We start from the raw sequence: 20,354 nt of genomic DNA on the forward strand, positions 1-20,354 counted from the left end.
GTTTCCCACTTAGAGAAGTTCCTTTAGCATGTGTTGTAGAGCTGGTTTGGTGGTGCTGAATTCTCTTACTTTTTGCTTGTCTGTAAAGCTTTTGATTTCTCCGTTGAATCTGAATGAGATCCTTGCCAAGTAGAGTAATCTTGATTGTAGGTTCTTCCCTTTCATCACTTTAAATATATCACGCCACTTCCTTCTGGCTTGTAGAGTTTCTGCTGAGAAATCAGATGTTAACCTTATGGGAGTTCCCTTGTATGTTATTTGTCGTTTTTCCCTTGTTGCTTTTAATAATTTTTCTTTGTCTTTAATTTTTGCCAATTTGATTACTATGTGCCTCAGCGTGTTTCTCCTTGGGTTTATTCTGTATGCAACTCTCTGCGTTTCCTGGACTTGGGTGGCTATTTCCTTTCCCATGTTAGGGAAGTTTTCGACTATTATCCCTTCAAATATTTTCTCGGGTCCTTTCTCTCTCTCTTCTCCTTCTGGGACCCGTATAATGTGAATGTTGGTGCATTTAATGTTGTCCCAGAGGTCTCTTAGCCTGTCTTTATTTCTTTTCATTCTTTTTTCTTTATTCTGTTCCATGGCAGTGAATTCCACCATTCTGTCTTCCAGGTCACTTATCCGTTCTTCTGCCTCAGTTATTCTGCTATTGATTCCTTCTAGTGTATTTTTCATTTCAGTTATTGTATTGTTCATCTCTGTTTGTTTGTTCTTTAATTCTTCTAGGTCTTTATTAAACATTTCTTGCATCTTCTTGATCTTTGCCTCCATTCTTTTTCTGAGGTCCTGAATCATCTTCACTATCATTACTCTTAATTCGTTTTCTGGAAGGTTGCCTATCTCCACTTCACTTTTTTCTGGGGTTTTTCTGGGGTTTTATCTTGTTCCTTCATCTGGTACAAAGTCCTCTGCCTTTTCATTTTGTCTGTCTTTCTGTGAATGTGGTTTTTGTTCCACAGGCTGCAGGATTGTAGTTCTTCTTGCTTCTGCTGTCTGCCCTCTGGTGGAAGAGGCTATCTAAGAGGCTTGTGCAAGTTTCCTGATGGAAGCGACTGGTGATGGGTAGAGCTGGGTGTTGCTCTGGTGGGCAGAGCTCAGTAAAACTTTAATCCACTTGTCTGCTGATGGGTGGGGCTGGGTTCCCTCCCAGTTGGTTGTTTGGCCTGAGGCGATCTAACACTGGAGCCTACCTGGGCCCTCTGGTGGGGCTAATGGCGGACTCTGGAAGGGCTCACGCCAAGGAGTAATTCCCAGAACTTCTGCTGCCAGTGACCTTGTCCTCACGGTGAGCCACAGCCACCCCCCGCCTCAGCAGGAGACCCTCCAACACTAGCAGGTAGGTCTGGTTCAGTCTCCCCTGGGGTCACTGCTCCCTCCCCTGGGTCCCGATGCACACACTACTTTGTGTGTGCCCTCCAAGAGTGGAGTCTCTGTTTCCCACAGTCCTGTCAAAGTCCTGCAATCAAATCCTGCTAGCCTTCAACGTCTGATTCTCTAGGAATTCCTCCTCCCGTTGCCAGACCCCCAGGTTGGGAAGCCTGACGTGGGGCTCAGAACCTTCACTCCAGTGGGTGGACTTCTGTGGTGTAAGTGTTCTCCAGTTTGTGAGTCACCCACCCAGCAGTTATGGGATTTGATTTTATTGTGATTGCACCCCTCCTACCGTCTCATTATGGCTTCTCCTTTGTCTTTGGATGTGGGGTATCTTTTTTGGTGAGTTCCAGTGTCTTCCTGTCAATGGTTCTTCAGCAGTTAGTTGTGATTCCAGTGGTCTCGCAAGAGGGAGTGAGCGCACATCCTTCTACTCTGCTATCTTGAACTAATCTCTCTGAATACATTTCTATAGACATGAAGAAAATTGCAGAAGGATACACATAGGGTGGGATACATTGTGTATGTGGGAAATATAGAAAAACTGGGAGAACAAAAACAACAACAAATGAAAGAAACAAACCATCTGATTCAAGCTCTCTTTTCCCAGAAAAGGAAATTGAGGCCCAGAGACAGGGAGTATTTCACCTAAGGTCACACAGCGAGGTAGACAGGAGTGCAGACCTAACAGAGGTGCTGGTGGAAGAGAAAAACACCCTCAGAGTGAATAGGGCGCAGCCTCCCTCAGTCCTCACACCCTCCAAATTCCTGTGTTAAGCAGTGTGTTCCTTTCCAAGACAAGACCTCTCACCCCCACCCAGCATCTACCACTGTACCTGAGCAGGTGAATGTTTATCTTCTGTGACCCCCGACCCCCCACCCCAGGCCTGGATGGCTCACCTTCGGCTGGGACCAACCCCGTGGGAGGATGTCCGTGCTAAGAGCAGCAGTGCCCCCTGCATGGGCTTCTTCATCAGAGCAGGGAGCCTGGAAAGAAAGCTGCTGAACCGCCGCCTAGATTAGGGCCAGGCCATCCTCGAGGTGGCATCCAGGGAAGGAGCTTTGGGAAGAGGCTGGATTTTCTAAGCAGACACCACCTCGGAGAAGCAGCCACACCTGTGCTCAGCCCGCTGCACTGGCTCTGTACGCCCACAGCAACCCTCCCCTCACCCCAGGCGTCCACGTACCGTTCACAGCTCAGCCCGCTGCACTGGCTCTGTAAGCCCACAGCAACCCTCCCCTCACCCCAGGCGTCCACGTACCGTTCACAGCTCAGCCCGCTGCACTGGCTCTGTAAGCCCACAGCAACCCTCCCCTCACCCCAGGCGTCCACGTACCGTTCACAGCTCTGTCATCACCGTGTGGCTACTATGACTCACATCGTATTTTCCTCTCAGTTGCCTTCTTTCTTTATTTTCACTTAAATAAACGTGTTCTTAAATAAAGTCTCCCTTCGCATCAATGGAAAATGTCAGTATCACTTGTCATCAATAAAAGAAACTTGAATTTCACGAAAGAAGAACAGGGCTATTAAGTGGAAAGTGGGTCCTGTTGCTTATCCAAGACACTTAAGTAAGCAGCTGTGACTCCTTGAGCTAACAACCAGAAATGACAGGAAGTGGAGTTGACAGTGGCGGCTAAATAACGTAGGCCCACAGACGGTGGCAAAAGCATCACTTTGCTGCGGGATGTCGAAGGTCGGGGAGACTGTGTGTGTGTGTGTGTGTGTGTGTGTGTCGGGGGTGTATTCAGAGACTCTCTGGACTTTCCATTCAATGTTGTCAAGAACCTAAAACTGCTCTAACCATTAAAATCTGTTAGAGAGAAAGAGGGAACTGAAAGGGCACTTAACTCCTCTTACAGAGTCCTTGACACAGTTTAAAGCACTGTAGTCTGCGTGGTCCACTTGGAACGCCACGCAGCACCCTGTCCCGGTGGTGTCAGCACCCATGGAAACCTCAAAGTCCATGGTCACTCAGCATATTTGGTTCCTCAACAGCACTTTGATGGGGGTACAAGCATCCCCATTTGGTAAGCCCACGCTGTATGCCGACCCCCATGTGGACAGTCTGATCACGCCCCCTTCTCCCCCTAGCTCACCCCACCCTGAACGCCGACACCTTTGCCGTTCTCCCAACACACCAAACACGACCCGCACCTCAGCGCCTTTGCACTTCCTGCTCCCTCCCTGGGAAAGGCTCCCTTCCAGATGAAAACATGGCTCACTCCTTCACTTCCTTCAGCTCTCTGCTCAGGTACCACCTTATCTGAGAAGCTTTCCAGGACCACTTTCATAAAGTACCACCGTCACCCCCATCACTGTATCCCCCTTCCTGCTTTATTTGTATTTATAATACTTACAAATCCTGCCATTGCATATATTTTTTAATCTATCTATTGTGTACCTCCTCACATTCTAAGGGTTATTAACCTGAAGACACTTGGGAGTCCAGGGATGGATTTCATAATCTTGCGTGCAATAAAAATGAAAATTTTATGTCCATGGACTTCTACTGTAAATGTAACATTTCCCTCAAATATTCTATTATAAATATAGGCAACAAAACATTGTAGCATTAGCAGTGTCTGTGACTTTGTCACCAGGAGAAATTAAAGATATTTTCATATCATATTACAGTTATAACAGATGTTTCAAAATATCAGTTATACTCACCACTACTTCCAAATTATAGTAGCTATTAGACTTGCCACTAGAGCTTGTTACTAATATAGTAACATAGTAATAAAGAAGTGCATATTTTACTATTACACAGATTTTGATAGCTACATCCTAGTATAATTCATTCCCTTTGTAATGCTATGTGCTTTATTTTATGCATTTAAAAGCATTAATGTGAGATGAGTCTACAGCTTCCATCAGACACCAAAAGGATCTGCAGAACAAAAAGGGAGGGTGGGAGGGAGATGCAAGAGGGAGGACATATGGGCATATATGTATATGTATAGCTGATTCACTTTGTTATAAAGCAGAAACACACCACTGTAAAGAATTATATTCCAATACATATGTTTAAAAAGAAGAAAAGATACTACAGCACTAAGCTTTTAGTTCTGTGAGGTCAAGGACCACATTTGTTTTGTTTCCTGCTCTATCCACTGTGCCTAGGACAGCGCTTGGATGTCATAAGGACCCAGAAATAATTCACTGAATAATGAACTAAATGAATTCTGTCAATGAAGAAACTGATGCTTGAAGGATTTGGATAACTTCACAAGGACACCACAGCTGGGATATAGAAGAGCCAGGATGCAAATGCCTGCTCTCCCAGCCTGAATTCTGCCTGTCAGGGACCACGGTGGGTCCCCCTTTCATCAAACTAAAGCTTTCACAGAATTGCATGCAGACAGAGCAGCTGTTCTGTATGAATAAGCATGTGTGTTTGAAAACTGCAGTCTGGATGCACCTACGATCAGACCTCCCTACTTTAACCCCTTCCTATCACAGTGGTGGATGATAAAACTAGAGATATACCGGGTCTCCCCAGAGCACAGATTTAGCTAATGCTAGTGTTTGACCCCAGCTTCCCCATTCAGAGCTCCTTCTAGGGAATCGGGATGCAGACAGCATCTTCAGAGCATATAATGTGGATTAGGCTCGCTACCCTGCTCTGAATGTAGAGACTTTTCTTTAAGGAAGGAGAGTGCACTTCACTCTCACTCTTGCTGTGTCCCATCCAGCTGTGACAGGCTGTGATCACCGTGCAGAGGGAAGACAGCCTTCCAGCAAACGGACCAGAATACTAACAGCCATTGTGATCTGGAGTGATCCCCACATGCTAAGCACTGTTCTGGCCCTCTGCCAGCATTAACTTTGTGAATACTGCTGAAGTCCTCTGAGATGGTAAATCAGACAGGTAGATAAGATATGCTGCTGGAAGAAAAAATCCCTACCATAGTGGTGGCTTGAAATAACAAAGGTTTCTTTCTCGCTTACGTATGTGTGGATCAGTTTAGCTGAAGGCTGTCTCTCACACAGACAGACAGACACACACACACACACACGAGGGCGCGTGAGGTCCATAAGTCAGGAACCAGGCTGATGGAACAGCCTCTATCCAGAAAGTTGACCTTCACGTGGAAACAACACTGTGGAGTTTCTGGCAATGGCAAAAAACGCATTCTAGCCCAGAAGTGATAATACGGTTGACGTCTGGTCACACTTCAATTGCCCGTCACACTTCATGTGCCCCCAGCTGAGAAATATTTGTGAAGAGCACCGATGACTGTCACATGTAGCCTCCATCATCAGCCCTGCTGGAGGATGGGGAAACTGAGGCTCACAGAGGCGACGCAACTCGCCCAGAATCACAGACCCGGAAGTGCGGGAGCTGGGCTTTGAACCTGGGCAGCCTGGCTCAGGAGACTAGGCGCTCCGCCACTGCGCTGCTCTACCTCTTCCTGAATTCCAGGCTTTCCACTCAGGCCAAGGAGCTGGGCTTCCCTGAGCAGAACCTACTTGCGTGGCGGCTAAAGTCGAAAGAACCAATGGACCCAGGTCTCACCTTCCAAGCTCATCACCTTTAGGTTGGGTACTTTATCTCTGAATCAGGCTGTGCACACACAGCTACCAAGACAGCCTGGACAGAACCGAGACAAGGGCATGGTCAGCACACAGCTCATTGCTGGGGTCTTATCACCACATACAATCTGCATGTTTGGGGAGAGAACAACCTAAAATAGTCCGGCATAAACACACCAGTTCAGAGGAGCAAAACACCAGCCCTACACTTTGGGGAAATTCTATATTTTAATAAAACCCATAATAATTTTTAACAAGAACCATTGTTTTCTATGTGTGTTAAAAGTGTTACTTTGTTAAATGCAAACATTTAAATGATACCCCAATTCTAACTCTGTTGTTTCTTAATTTCTTAAAAAATATTCCTGAAAATTTGAAAAAAAAAAAAAAAAAAAAAGGAAATAGCCCAAGTGTCTCTACTGTACTCCAAGGCACTGGCCCCCACGGAGGTCACAGCTCCGGACAGGACCCCTCTGTCTGCCCCAGAGGCCCCACCAGCAGGCACGATGCCGTGCCACAAACGCTCCTGTGCCTGGGCTGCCGGTGGCCGGAGGACTGGACCCTTCAAAACACCCTCAGGTGGTTTAGCAAAGCCCGTTTCATTAGGACGGGTCAGAAAGAGAAACTCATTATTTCAAGAAGGGACACAATAGCTTCTCTAGAGAAGCTGTCTTAGAGAAGATTGGGTTTTGCTCCTGAGACATATTACTTTAGGTTCTAATATATAAAAAAGAAACCGTGACCTCAGTTGTTTTCTTAAGACAATTTGTGAGATGACAAAGACAAATGCCACATGTCATTAACTGAAGTTGTGCAGGTTGGGAACTTAGGCTCTCTGCCTCTGCTCCTAAGAGGCCGCCGCGGGGTCTGAAACAAGTCTTCCCTCTTCTTTGGGTGTGTTTTTCACACTAACATAGGAGCAGCATAGCAGCTGTCTGTTAGGGTTGCCTACGCAGGTATTCAAGTCAGAAACCTGGAGGAACCGGGTCCCTGCAAGGAGGGGACAGCCTCCAGCGGGACCTCCCCTGGAACGGAGGGGACAGCCTGAGAGCCGCCCTCCCGAGGCCACGCCCCCGAGGCCACGCCCTCCCAGCCTGATGCTGGAAACTGACCAGCGGTCCCCACCTGGAACCCTGTCAATGGTCGAAGCTGTCGGTTCTGCAGCACAGAACAATATCTCCCTCTGACCAATCCTGCCTCAACTCCTTCCGTTCACAGATCTCGGTCCCTAATATTTCGCCCCCCAAACTCTTGCTGAGGTCAATTTGCAGCCGACTCTCACCCAATAACGGATGAGACTCGGTGCGTTAAAACCCCAGCTTCTCACCGCTGGTGGGATAATGCAGAGCTGAGTTGTACACAGACTGTCAGAGCGCCCCCTGTGGAAGGCACCTGCATGGTGACCCGCTGGTTAGGACCACAGCCCTTGGCCCTTGGCCCTTTCCCTGTCTCGCGCCCATTTCCTCACCAGGCTTGCAGGGATCATCTGCCTCAAAAATCGCTTGCACCTTGGGATGCTCAAGGTGGGAGAAAGCCATTGTCTTCTGCCACTTAGTAGGGGACAAGCAGGTAGTCTCAAGGGGATATTGCAGTAGGAGGCAAGGGACTGATGCTGACGGGCCACACAGACTATGGAAAGGAATCCGCGCTGCCTTCTGAGGGTGATGGGACACAAGACAGCGTGTTAAGGAGGACAGTGTCTGAGAACTGTGGCCAGCGGAACCACTAACCACTCTCACCTTTGGGGATTACCACATGCCTTTTGCTTATTAAAGGCTCTGAGTAGTTCACGAGTAATGAGACCCGTTTAAGTTCACGTGATAAACAGAAAAATGCCCCCGGCCCCAGTGTCCACATCCTAATCCTCAGAACCTGTGAACATGTTCCCCTCCAGGGTATAAGGACTTGGCAGATGTGATTAACTTCAGGACCTTGAGATGGAGAGATTATCCTGGATTGTGTGAACAGGCCCAACGTCATCACAAGGGTCCTTATAACTGGAAGAGGGAGAAGGAGGGCCAGTGTCAGAGAGATGCTGCTTGAGAAGGACGCAGGTCCATTGCTGTCTTTCAGGATGGAAGGGCTCACCAGCCAAGGAATGCAGGCGCCTCTAGAGCTGGAAGAGGCAAGGAAAAGGAGTTCCCCCAGATCCTCCAGAAGGAGCACCGCCCAGCTGACACCTTGATTTTAGCCCCCCGTGAGACCCATGTTGGATGCCTAATGCACAGCACAGTGAGATAATTATTTGCTTTATTTAAGTCACCGGGTTTGTGGTAATTTGTTACAGCAGCAGGAGGAAACAAATATAGTTCATTTTTTCAGGTGTCCTTCAGCTTTACTGGATCCCAGAATATTCTTTTTAATAAATTTATTCATTTCTTTATTTTTGGCTGCGTTGGGTCTTCGTTGCTGCGCGCGGACTTTCTCTAGATGCGGCGAGTGGGGGCTACTCTTCGTTGTGGTGCGCGGGCTTCACATTGCAGTGGCTTCTCTTGTTGCGGAGCACAGGCTCTAGGTGCGCGGGGTTCAGTAGTTGTGGCACTTGGGCTCAGTAGTTGTGGCTCACGGGCTCTAGAGCTCAGGCTCAGTAGTTGTGGCGCACGGGCTTAGTTGCTCCGCGGCATGTGGGATCTTCCTGGACCAGGGCTCAAACCCGTCTCCCCTGCGTTGGCAGGTGGATTCTTAACCACTGCGCCACCAGGGAGGTCTCCCCCAGAATATTCTTAAAAAACTGAGAAAAAGAGGAATGTCCCAGATGGGAAGTGAACAGAATGTTTGAAGAAGGATCCAGTTATCAGTTCTACTTTGAGTAAAAGGATCATCACTTCTTCTCCACCCCCCTCACAAGGGAGAATCAAATATGAAGATGTGTAACCAAGCACTTTGGAAATTATAAATCAATGTAATAATGCAACGTGGCATTTGTAACTGGCCACCTATACTGCCTCTACCTGAGATCAACAGCTTCCAGTAAGCTCTGCCCTTGGGATGAACATCACAGGCCAAAATCCAGAAACAGAAATCTCCAGGAGGCTTTAAACAGATGACAAATTAGAAAACCCCAAGTCAAATGTAAACAGTTGGCCATTTCAGTTACAGAATGATGGTCAAAACAAATGTCCCTCCAAGGAAGTCAGTTGCTTATTGAGACGTCTGAATTTTCAGGGCAATTTGGAGAGAAAGACATCCTTCGAAGGACACACACCACACGGTGGCCACTGGCATCAAACTAGAATCTCGCGGCTCCATCTGCTAGAAGGCCAGCTGAGCCCCACATGCACAGACCACGGTGACTTCATGTGACATGGACAGCAGGCTTTAAAAAGAATTTTGGCACAGATGTTTCCAAAATCGGGCCATGCTTCACTGCGTGGATTTTGAGAGGCAGTGGGACTGTAATGGCATTTTTGTTATTAAAAGTTGCATCAGTAAAAGTTTCCAATTGGTCCCTGACAAATGTGATGTGTCAACCTGACAAGGCCACTGGGTGCCCAGACTAAACATTAGTTCTGGGCGTGTATGTGAGATGAGATGAGCATTTGAAATGGTGGATTCCCCAGTGTGGGTGGGCGGGTCTCATCCAATCTGCTGAGGGTCTGAATGGAACAAAAGACGGAGGAAGGAAGGCGTGATCCCCTTCCTGCCTGCCTGCTGGAGCTGGGACATCTGTCTTCTCCTGCCCTTGGACTGGAATTTACACCATCGACTCCCTTGGCTCTCATAATTTCTGACTTCTATTGAATTACAGCAGCAGCTTTCCTGGGTGTCCAGCTTGCAGATCATGTGAATTCTCAGCCCCCATAATCATGAGAGCCAATTTCACATAATTTATCTCTATCTATCTACCTATTTATCTATCTATTTATCTGTTATCTATCACCTACCATCCATCTAACATCTTTATCTATTATCTATCTCTCTATTATCTATCACCTACCATCCATCTAACATCTTTATCTATTATCTATTATTTATCACCTACCATCCATCTAACATCTCTATCTATCTATTACCTATCTATCTATCTCTCTATTATCTATCACCTACCATGCATCTAACATCTTTATCTATGTACTATCTATCTATTATTTATCACCTACCATCCATCTAACATCTCTATCTATCTATTATCTATCACCTACCATCCATCTAACATCTTTATCTATTATTTATCACCTACCATCCATTTAACATCTTTATCTATCTATGTGTTATCTATCTATTATTTATCACCTACCATCCACCTAACATCTCTATCTATTATCTATCTCTATCTCCCTGTCAACAACCTCATCTATAACATGGGGGTCCTGTTGGTCCCCACCCTGCGCGGTTGTTGTCGTCCATAGTAAATATTCCTGTGTGCTTGGCTGGCCTCCGTGTCACTGTGACCGGAGGGCACGTGCCCAGTCAGAAGGAGGCAGAGTCTTCTCAGCCCCAGCTGGCTGTTGACAGGGAGTTGATGAGCTCAGACTTACCAGACCTTGAAATAGCTCAAGTCAGAAATCTCAAATACAAGTGACATTCCTAACCTCCAATCTTGGAAATGAATGCACGAGATGTAAATATGCTGAGTGGGCCAAATAAAACACACCTGCAGGTCACACCTGCCCCAGAACCTGAAATGCACATCCCCTGCAGTGAGGCAGGCGCGTGCGCTTAGTGAAAGCCTGGCAACGACACGGCTCCTTCTACAGTTTATCCTGTTCACTAGGCACCAGGGGCTCTGACGTGCCCTCTGAGCCGGGCAGAATCACCCCCGGAACCGGCTGGGAATGTTCAGGCTCAGGGAGACGGAGATACATGCCCAGTGCTCGTAGCCTGTAAGGGGCAAAGCAGGCACTTGAAGCTAGGTTTTCCCGAATCCCCAAACCATCCTCTTAAGGAGGGGCTGCAAGCCTCTCATCTGCTCTTCAACCTGCCCTGCCCAGAGACAGACAACAGCCGAAGTGACAACCGGGCCAGATGTCTCCATCGGGCCTTACGCAGCCCCAGGCAGGAGTATCTGCTTCCTAACCTGCCTGCCTCTGCCTTTAGCACAGAGAAAACAGCCCGTAACGGAATGACCGAGCTTTCAGCAGCCTGTGCTGGCAATGTGCCTGCTAAGTATTAAGTAAAAGCTGTTGTTTCCCCTACAGACATCTCTGTTTGGATTTGTATACATCACGTGCTACATCCATGTTTAATTAAACACAGTGAGCTGGCTCAGAGCCTACTGAATGACTGCAAGGTACCATTTCCCATCCTCACCTGCTTTCCTGCTGGAACGTCCCAGGAAGGTGCTGGCTGGGGCACATCCTACTCACCCTGTCTGACGATGCTGTTAGGACCTGAGGACGCAAGGGCTTTCTCTCTCTTTCTCTCTGTTCTTCATCCCTTCTTCCTTAACAGAAAGAATTGAAAGTGGCAGAGGTATCACTGGCTTTTGTACTCACTCAATAAACCTCATCACTTATCACTTATTTTGAGTTCTGGCTTTTCCGTGCTCCTTGAAAAAGACAAACACACTCTCTTTGGGCTTCATTTATAAGGGTCAGTGGTCATGAATGGGAATTGCCTGCCAACTGAAACTGTTATTTGTCCATCTTCAGAGACGCTTGTAGAGAGTATGTGAATGAAAAGCATTGCCTGCCCTATCGGTAAACAAAACATGCTGCAAGCATCAAGCCATCACATTACAGCTGCCCCAGCGGTGAGCCCTGAGGGAAGTCAGGATGGAAACAGGATGCCCTGGGGAGTTCCCTGGTGGCCTAGTGGTTAGGATTCCAGGCTTTCACTGGTATGGCCCGGGGTCAATCCCTGCTTGGGGAACCGAGATCCCACAAGTCACAAGGCACGGCCCAAAAAGAAAAAAAAAAGAAACAAGATGCCCCTCCAACAAGCCGTCGGCCACTGCAGTCTCCCCTCGACATGCACCCTGAGGAGACTCGGGATGAGAAAGCACAGGACACTGGCCCCAGAGAGCTGAGGTGCACATCAAAGGAATGATTTCAGTGAGCCTAGACTCTTGCATCTTCCCACACATAGAAAAGTGCTAAATTCCTTAACATGAGATATCTGATTTTCTTTCATGAACAGTAATCTTCCGATGTTCCGATGACCTGGCCTTTATTGCAAAAGCTCCTGCACATCCTGACTTCCCCCTTGCCTCTTCAGAGCGGTCCCTCAGAGCTCTCTGAGACGCTGTGTCCCGGGCTTAAGTCCTCAGTGCTGTCTGCCAAGGAAAACATGAGTCTCAACTTTTAGGTTGTGCTTTCTTGTTTTCAGTCGACAAGTATTAAGAAGAGACTGGAGACTTCTCCTTAAAGCAGTGGGCTCAGGGCTGCCATCTGAAACATCTCTGGAGAGACAAGGAGCCTTTCCAAGACTCATTCTCAGCGGGACAATTATTCAGCACCAAAGCAGGGTTCAGTCCCAAAGAGGAAAGAACGCTAACGGATTTCTCCTTCTCTCAGCCCCAGCTCCTAATGATTCTCTGATTGTTATTTGCATGGCCGTGCTGCTGGCTAGGCAGGCCGCAGGCAGAGACTGCCCTGTCTCCTTTTTTATAATTTCCCTCCAGGCACACATTACAACCCTCCTTTAGGTCTAGAAAACTTCATTAGAGGATTAAAATTAGCTGGCTTTTCAGAGCTATGTTTTTCAAAGAATTTTTTTTCTTAAAATTATGTCCCAAGTCCATACTTTTCAGAAGGTGGTAGAACTGGTAGAAAAAGGAAGAAGTATCCGCTTTCTTCCCCCCAGACCTAGCTTGTGTCCAGAGGGACATGGCCTTCCTTACAGGACTCTACAAAGTCAGTCCTTATCTGAGCTAAAGTAAGAGAGTAGTTCCCCCCACCCCCCCCCCGCACCCCCCCCCCTCGGGTACTTCACGCTGGAAGATGCCTGAGGGTCTGCCCAACAATGTTGAGAAATTCCACAAAATAGTAAGATTTTATCGTGTTGTTATTTTGATTATTCGCCAGCAATTCCCCTGGTAAAGAACTTGCCTTTAGAAGATAATAGCGATGATGAAAGAGCATATACTGAGCGTTTTCCAGCACTGTTCTAGGCACTGAATTAACTGACGTCATCTTTGCAACCAACATGTGAACTGGGTATTAATACCGATCCCATTTTGCAGATGTGAAAACTAATACACAGGCATTTCGCAGCTTCTCCAATGGTAGAAGCCTAGTAAGTGGTAGCCAGTTGTCTGTGCACTGAACCTCTAGGCTAGAAAAGTGGTCCGGGCTCAGCTGGTGTGGCTGAAGGAAGAGTCAGCACAGTGTTGGCTGGATGGGAACTGGTACCACTACTGAGACCCAAACCAGGCCATCGATGTCCACGCTCCTAGAGAACAGGATTCATGGTGGAGCTCAATGGAAACCTCTTGACACTAAAGAGAAATTAGCTCAGCCCTTTGCGGAAGGAACAATGCAGAAAGCAGCTCATGCAAGCTGGAGGTCCACACACTGATTCCAGCCTGTGCAGATACAGAATGATCCAGAGAGTTTCTACAGCTCTCTCATCAAAGGACTGAATTCATTGTCTTCACCGAGTTCTACTGAAAAACCTGAATAAACACTTACACGAGGTCCCTGTATGCAAATTAACCAGAGTGACCACAACATAACATGGTCTTGGGATGACTGGAGCAGGCTCTCTTCACCTGGGTGCTGCTGACCTCTGGGGCCAGACGCGATTCCCTGTCACGAAGGGCTGTCCTCTGCAGGGTCGGGTGCTTGCGTGGTCTCTACCCATTGAGTGCCAATAGCAACCTCCCCACCCTCAGGGAGAATGCCAAAGATGTCTGCAGACATCGCTAAGCCTGATCTGGTGGTAGAATCACCCCAGTTGAGAACTACGATACAGGGGTTTATCAGAATGCACATTCACAGAGGGCTTTACAATTGGAAGAATCCATGAGGTCCAGAATCAGGGAGGTCCAGTCTCTACAATCTGTGAACCTATCTTGATACTGAGCAGGACCCTGTGGGGCTCCTGGGCACAAAAGCCTTCCTGTGTCCCCCATTTCTTAATTACAGGATATAGGCTTCATTCAGCCTCCGTGACCTTCCCTGAGTTCCAAAGGGCAGGTTCAAGCAGTTGCTAATCAGGGGAGGGAGGGGATGCAGAGACAAGGGGGGAGCAGTCAGGAGACAAGAGTGCAGCCTTGGGGCAGGGTCCTGGTTCCCCCTCAAGGGATACACAGAACAATATCTTGAGCTGTTTTGCAGATGCTAAAACTCCCACCACATGGGAGAAGTTAACTGCATGCTGCCCACAAACACGTAGACCCCAGACCTGTTTGTAATGCACCCAGCTCAGCTCTTGGCCCACGACAGAGCATAGATAAATGTTTTCTCCTTCCTAACAATTTCAATTTGTTTTATAATTAATGTAGTCACGATAATACTTCACCATGTTCATTGGCAAATAATAAGTATTTAGATTCATCTGTTCCAGGCCATGAGAAAGGGCCTATAATTAACGGTACTGTTGTGGGAGAAATGTTTGAAGTAATATTAATCTAAACTCTTAAAAATCTGTATTAAACTGATAAATATTTGGTTTTTTCTTTATAATGTATTAATCTTTAAATATTTTTCTTTACAGAAGTATTGCATGACTACATTTGTGTTGTAAAACGCAAGCATTACAGATGAAGTCAGTCTCTCCTGACCTTTCTCCTTCAGTCACTGTCACTTCCGGGTAAGCAGTGTTGTCAGTTTAATGTCTATCCTTTTAGACGTTTCTTTTCACTTATGCACAGAAGGTTGATGATGCCGACTCCCACTTACCTCCCAACCAACCAATCAGAAGAAGGTCCACGAGCTGACCACGCCCTCCTCTTTGAACCATTGCTATAAAACCGCTCCCTACCCCCTCCAGGTTGGGACCCACAGTCTTGAGGGCATTCGCCCGCTGTGGCCCCCTTTGCCTGGCAAAGCAATGAAGCTATTCTGGTCTACTTTACCCAAAACCCTGTCTCTGAGATTTAATTCAGTGCTGGGGCGCAGAGGCTGGATTTGGCTTCAATCTCAGCATATTGCGTTCCTCTCATGATCTTCCTACAACCATCCTCAACGCTGGGAGGACGCTGCGGGCAGTCACCCACCAGCATCGCCTGCAGTGACGCCCTGGGGCCAGCACGCGTTTCCTTGGACCCAGAGACTATTTCACACCCTCCTTTCAGCTGTGGGGTGGCTCAAGTGCCCTGTTTCAATGTCTTGGTCAGTGAGGGTAACAGACCCTCAAGTCTCGGCCAGACCAGGTCCCACCTGTACAGGATTTTAAAGCAATATGGCAGGACCCTGAGACACGATTACAGATGCTGCAAGGACCCTGCCAACCACTCCCCGGGGACCCCCAAACCCAGTCCTTGCGGTCCCTACACTTAGCATCGTTGTAGCAGCTCTGGAGGCTTCAGAGATGAACAAAACAAACAAAAATGCAGAGTCTGTGCTCTCTCAGAGGGCTAGGATTGACGAATAACCACTCCCAAAGGTTGCAAATGTGCTTTTTGTTTGTTTGCTTGCTTGTATGTTTGTTGGACTTTCTATAAATGGCCAGTTGGTTTTTGCTTGTCTTAAAAAAACAATTGGAGGGTCTGGCCATCCTGCACTCCCATCCCCACATGGAAACAATCAGTTGGAACCAGTCCTGGTGCCTCTTTTGTTTAAATGGAAAAAGTGTTCTCTAGGTCATCTGTCTCTGTTATTCCTTAAAATTTCGCTTACACCCCACCCCATTCACTCATCCACCTTACACGCCTGATTCTCAGGAAATTTTATTGTAAGATTCTTGCACTGACGGTGTGTGAAGCCCTGTGCTGAGCACCACGAGAATTTTATGAACATTTGACCACGGTCATGCCCTCGGGAGCTGATGGTACAGGAGACCCAGTGAGCGCCTTAGAAATCTATAGACCAGTGTTCCTGCTTAGTTGAGTTTCACTGCCCTTTACGGTGCGGGGATTCAGAATGGTGAGTCCTCCCTGGAGATCCTCTCTCTTCTAAGCTAATCGCAGTTTCCTCCTACCATAGACTCATCACTACGCCGAGCAGGGTCGGTCAGCACACCCTCCTAGAGATGAAAGCTGATGCAGCCGTACGTGGAGAGGCCAGAGCTCTGGGAAGGCCCCTTCCACCCTAGGAGATTAGACTGTGTTCTGTCCCATTAGGTTCCCTTCTGCCAGAAAGGCAGATTAGTGTGCTAATTTACCGCTTCCATCTGCAAGCTCTCCTCTCCCCCTTGGAGAGAGAGCAGGACTTCATAATCATCACTTAGAATGATTTGGTTTATCAGCCAAGGGTGGAAATGTTCCAGAGCCAGAGATGGTTCATGGGAAATTGGGAAGGTTGACAAGTCGGCCTGGAATTCCACAGCAGCTTTTCTAAGCAGATTTCTTAGAAATGGCCCTACTCCTAGTACTATCCATAATAAAAGCTCTAAGAAAATAGGAATAGGATAGGATACCCTACCAAAAAAAATGGAAATGGGCAGTTATGTTACATCTTAATAAACATCAAACTCAACGATGAAAGACTGAGTTGTTACCCCCCTGAGATCAGAAACAAGGCAAGGATACTTGCTCTCACTACAGTACTTTTATTCAACATTGTTCTGAAAATTTTAGCCACTGCAAAAAAAAAAAAATTCTATTAATTCTAAAATAGAGTAGAATAGAATAACATAACATAATTTTAAAATACAAAAAATAGCATAAAATAAAATATCATAACATGAGGAAAATCGGTCTGGTGGTCAGCAAGACATGAAACTGTCCCTATTTACAGGTGATAGAAAATCCCAGGGAATCTACAAAATGGTTACTAAATTTTTTAAAAGATTTTTGCAAGGTTATGGATACAGGTTAAAAAATAATCAGTTGGATTTACTTGCAGCAGCCAATTGGAAAATGAAAATTTTTTAAAGTCATAGAAGATCCAAAATAATAAGTCTAACAGATACATTTGGGACTTGGATGCTACAAAACACTGCTGAGAAAAATTAAAGAAGACCTACATAGGGACTTCCCTGGTGGCACAGTGGTTAAGAATCTGCCTGCCATTGCAGGGTACATGGGTTCGATCCCTGGTCTGGGAAGATCCCACAAGCCACAGAGCAACTAAGCCACAACTACTGAGCCTGCGCTCTAGAGCCCATGAGCCACAACTACTGAGCCGACACGCCGCAACTACTGAAACCCGCATGCTCTAGGGGCCACGTGCCACAACTACTGAAGCCCTTGCACCTAGAGCCCATGTTCTGCAACAAGAGAAGCTACTGCAATGAGAAGTCCGTGCACCTCAACGAAGAGTAGTCCCTGCTCACCACAACTAGAGGGAAAGCCTGGGCCCAGCAATGAACACCCAACACAGGTAAAAATAAATTTTAACAAAATGCTAAAAAAAAAAGACCTACATATATAGAAATGTATACCATGTTCACTGAGGTGGAAAACTTCAGTATGATTAAGATGTTAATTCTCCCCATACTGATCTATAAATTCAATGTAATCCACGTACAAATTCCAGCAGGCTGTTGGTAGAAATTCACAAACTGATTCTACAATTCTCATGGAAATTCAAACAACCACAAAACAAAACAACCCAAACCAGAGCAAAGTTGGAGGACTTACTTGATTTCAAGACTTACTCTAAAGTTACAATACTCAGGGCAGATACATTTAAAAACAATAGATATAATCATCAACATCACAGGACAGTAGTCAGAAATAGATCCATCTATGAATGGTCCTGATTTTTGACAAAGATGCCAAGGAAATTCAATAGAGAGAAGAAAGTTTTTTCAACAAATGGTGATGGATCAACTAGCTATCCATATTAGAAAAAAAAAAACCCTTATTTCATACCACAGATGAAACATAAATGTATCATATAACTAAATACAATCTTGTAAAGGTATAAAATTTCTAGAGGAAAATATATGGCATTTTTGGGGCAAATTTGACTATGGAAATATTTCTTAGATAAAACACTAAATGTATGAATCACAAAAAAAATGTATTAGACTTCATAAAAATGTTAAAGTTTTGATCTTTTTAAAATACCATTAAGAAAACAAAAAAGCAAGCAACCAACTTAGAAAAAATATTCACAACACTTGTATCAGATGAAGACAATCTATAAAGAGCTCTTAAAATCAACAACAGGAGAAGAAACAACCCAATAAGAACGTGGACAAAGACTGTGAAAAGACACTTTATAAAAAAGAAACATGAGTTGTCAGTAAGCACAGATGTTCAAAATCATTAGACAATAGAGAAATGCAAATTAGTATCAAAACGAGATAACACAGCAAACCTATTCTCACGGCTAAATTTTAAAACAAACAAACTGACCTTGCCAACTGTTGGCAAAGATGCCATACAAGTGGAACTCTGACATACTGCTGGTGGAACTATTAAATGACCAACAACTTTGGAAAACAGTTTAGCATTTTTTAATGTTAAGTAAATATATAGCATATGACTGACATATTCCTCTTCTTTACCTAAGAGCAAAAAATGCACATGCCCACAAAGACTTGTTTATGAATGTTCATAGCAGCTTTATTTTTGAAACCAAAAACTAGAGACAACTCAAATGTCTACTGACAGATGAATGGAAAAACACATTTTGGTATGTCCATATAATGGAGTATATAATTGGTAAGAAAAAGGAAAAAACATCGGTGAGTCTCAAAATCATTATACTGAGTGAAAGAAGCCATGCAAATTAGATTTCATAATGCCCATTGACATAAAATTCTGCGAAAAGCAAACCAGTCTAGCTTGGTATCTAGCTACTGATACCAATCTATCAGTAGCTGCCTGGGGATGAGGCTGGTTGAGTAAAAATAGGTATGAGGAACTTTTGGGGGCGATAGGTGATATTTCTTATCTTCATTGTGATGATGTAGCTTTGGGTGTTTACATATGTCAAAACAGCAAACTGCACACATTGTGCTTATTAGTTTACTTCAATTTTACTTCATTACGGTTTAAAAAATCATTAAGAAAAGATCATAACTCTCTCAGTTTTCATAGTGCAAATATAAACTAAGAGGTACCAAAAAAGCTCACCAAACTCTAGTTGGTAAAGAGATATAGCCACTTTAAAACATAATTTTTTAATTATGTTGCATAATTAGTGTTAGTTGCATAACACTTAGAAAGCACAGAAAAGTCAAAAAGAAGAAATGCATTCACATTTTCGCAATTCCGAGAAAACCATATTTCCTATTGTGAAAATTAATAAAGGGAAACCTCACTAAGATGGAATCAGAAGACCAGAAAGGGGAGCTCTTACGCACATACCACTAAATGTCAATACAGATCCCAAGAGGAAGAGACAAATTCTGCATCTCCATCAGGAAATGGCACTACTTTACCACCTGCAGCAGGAGGAAGAAAAATTTTCTCTACGCCTGGCAACAGCTCAGCCAATCAGAGACCATCACAACTCAGCCAATGAAAAGCCACTATACATCAATCTCCCAGTTTCCTCCAATGGACTTGTTGTTTAGAACAGCCCCTCCCAACTTCCCCTGTCCCTCTGTAAAACAAAGCACTCAATGTCTGCTTCGTTCCTTCTCCCAAAGTTTCATAGGCTCCTTCCCTCCTAGTTCTCTCCTCTTGCCTCTCTGTGTTGGGGTGAATAACACTTCAATCAGCTCCCACACCATGACGTCTGACCCAGCAAATGGGCGCCCGTGTTCTGTAAGTCGAGCCTTCAGGACGCATCACAAGAGAGGACGCCATTACTAGCAAAAATGGTTTGATCCTCTGTGCCAGAAATTTTATCAGGAGAGTCTTCTCCCTGGAACAGGAATAATCTCCCCAAAAGCCTGATGCTGAAGAGCTCTGACTGACTCAGCCCTGCCAGCCCTGCCAGGCCCTCTCCCAGGAACTTAATGTGTGTAACACGTCTGCCAAAACCTAGAAAGATGCTCACGAAAGAGGATTCAGCTGTGAACATGTGCCAAGATGAAAATGTCAGGCATTTTTGGAGACGATGTAGAGAAGAGGAACGCTCACACGTTGCTGATGGGAGGGTAAATCGGCATCACCCTTTGGGGGTACAATTTAGAAATATGTAGTAAAGTTGAAGCTGCGCTTGTCCTGCAAATCAGAAATCCTACTCCTGACTGTATGTATGTGGCTGTACATATGTGTGTACACATACAGATACATGTATATGTGTATCTATGCTTACATATATATATGTGTTTGTACACATGCACAAACATAAAGCATAAGAATTTTAAAGAGAAAGCTAATTGCAAATGGATCTTCACAGTATAATAGTATAATATCAATACTATTACCTCCAAACCATAGAGAGTTGGGATGATAGCTTTCTATTTATAAATACAGCATTCTATATATATATATATATATATATATATATATATATATATATATATATACACACACACACACACATACACATAC

This window comes from Balaenoptera musculus, chromosome 14, assembly GCF_009873245.2.
Source record: "Balaenoptera musculus isolate JJ_BM4_2016_0621 chromosome 14, mBalMus1.pri.v3, whole genome shotgun sequence".
In the NCBI taxonomy this organism is placed as follows: Eukaryota; Metazoa; Chordata; class Mammalia; order Artiodactyla; family Balaenopteridae; genus Balaenoptera; species Balaenoptera musculus.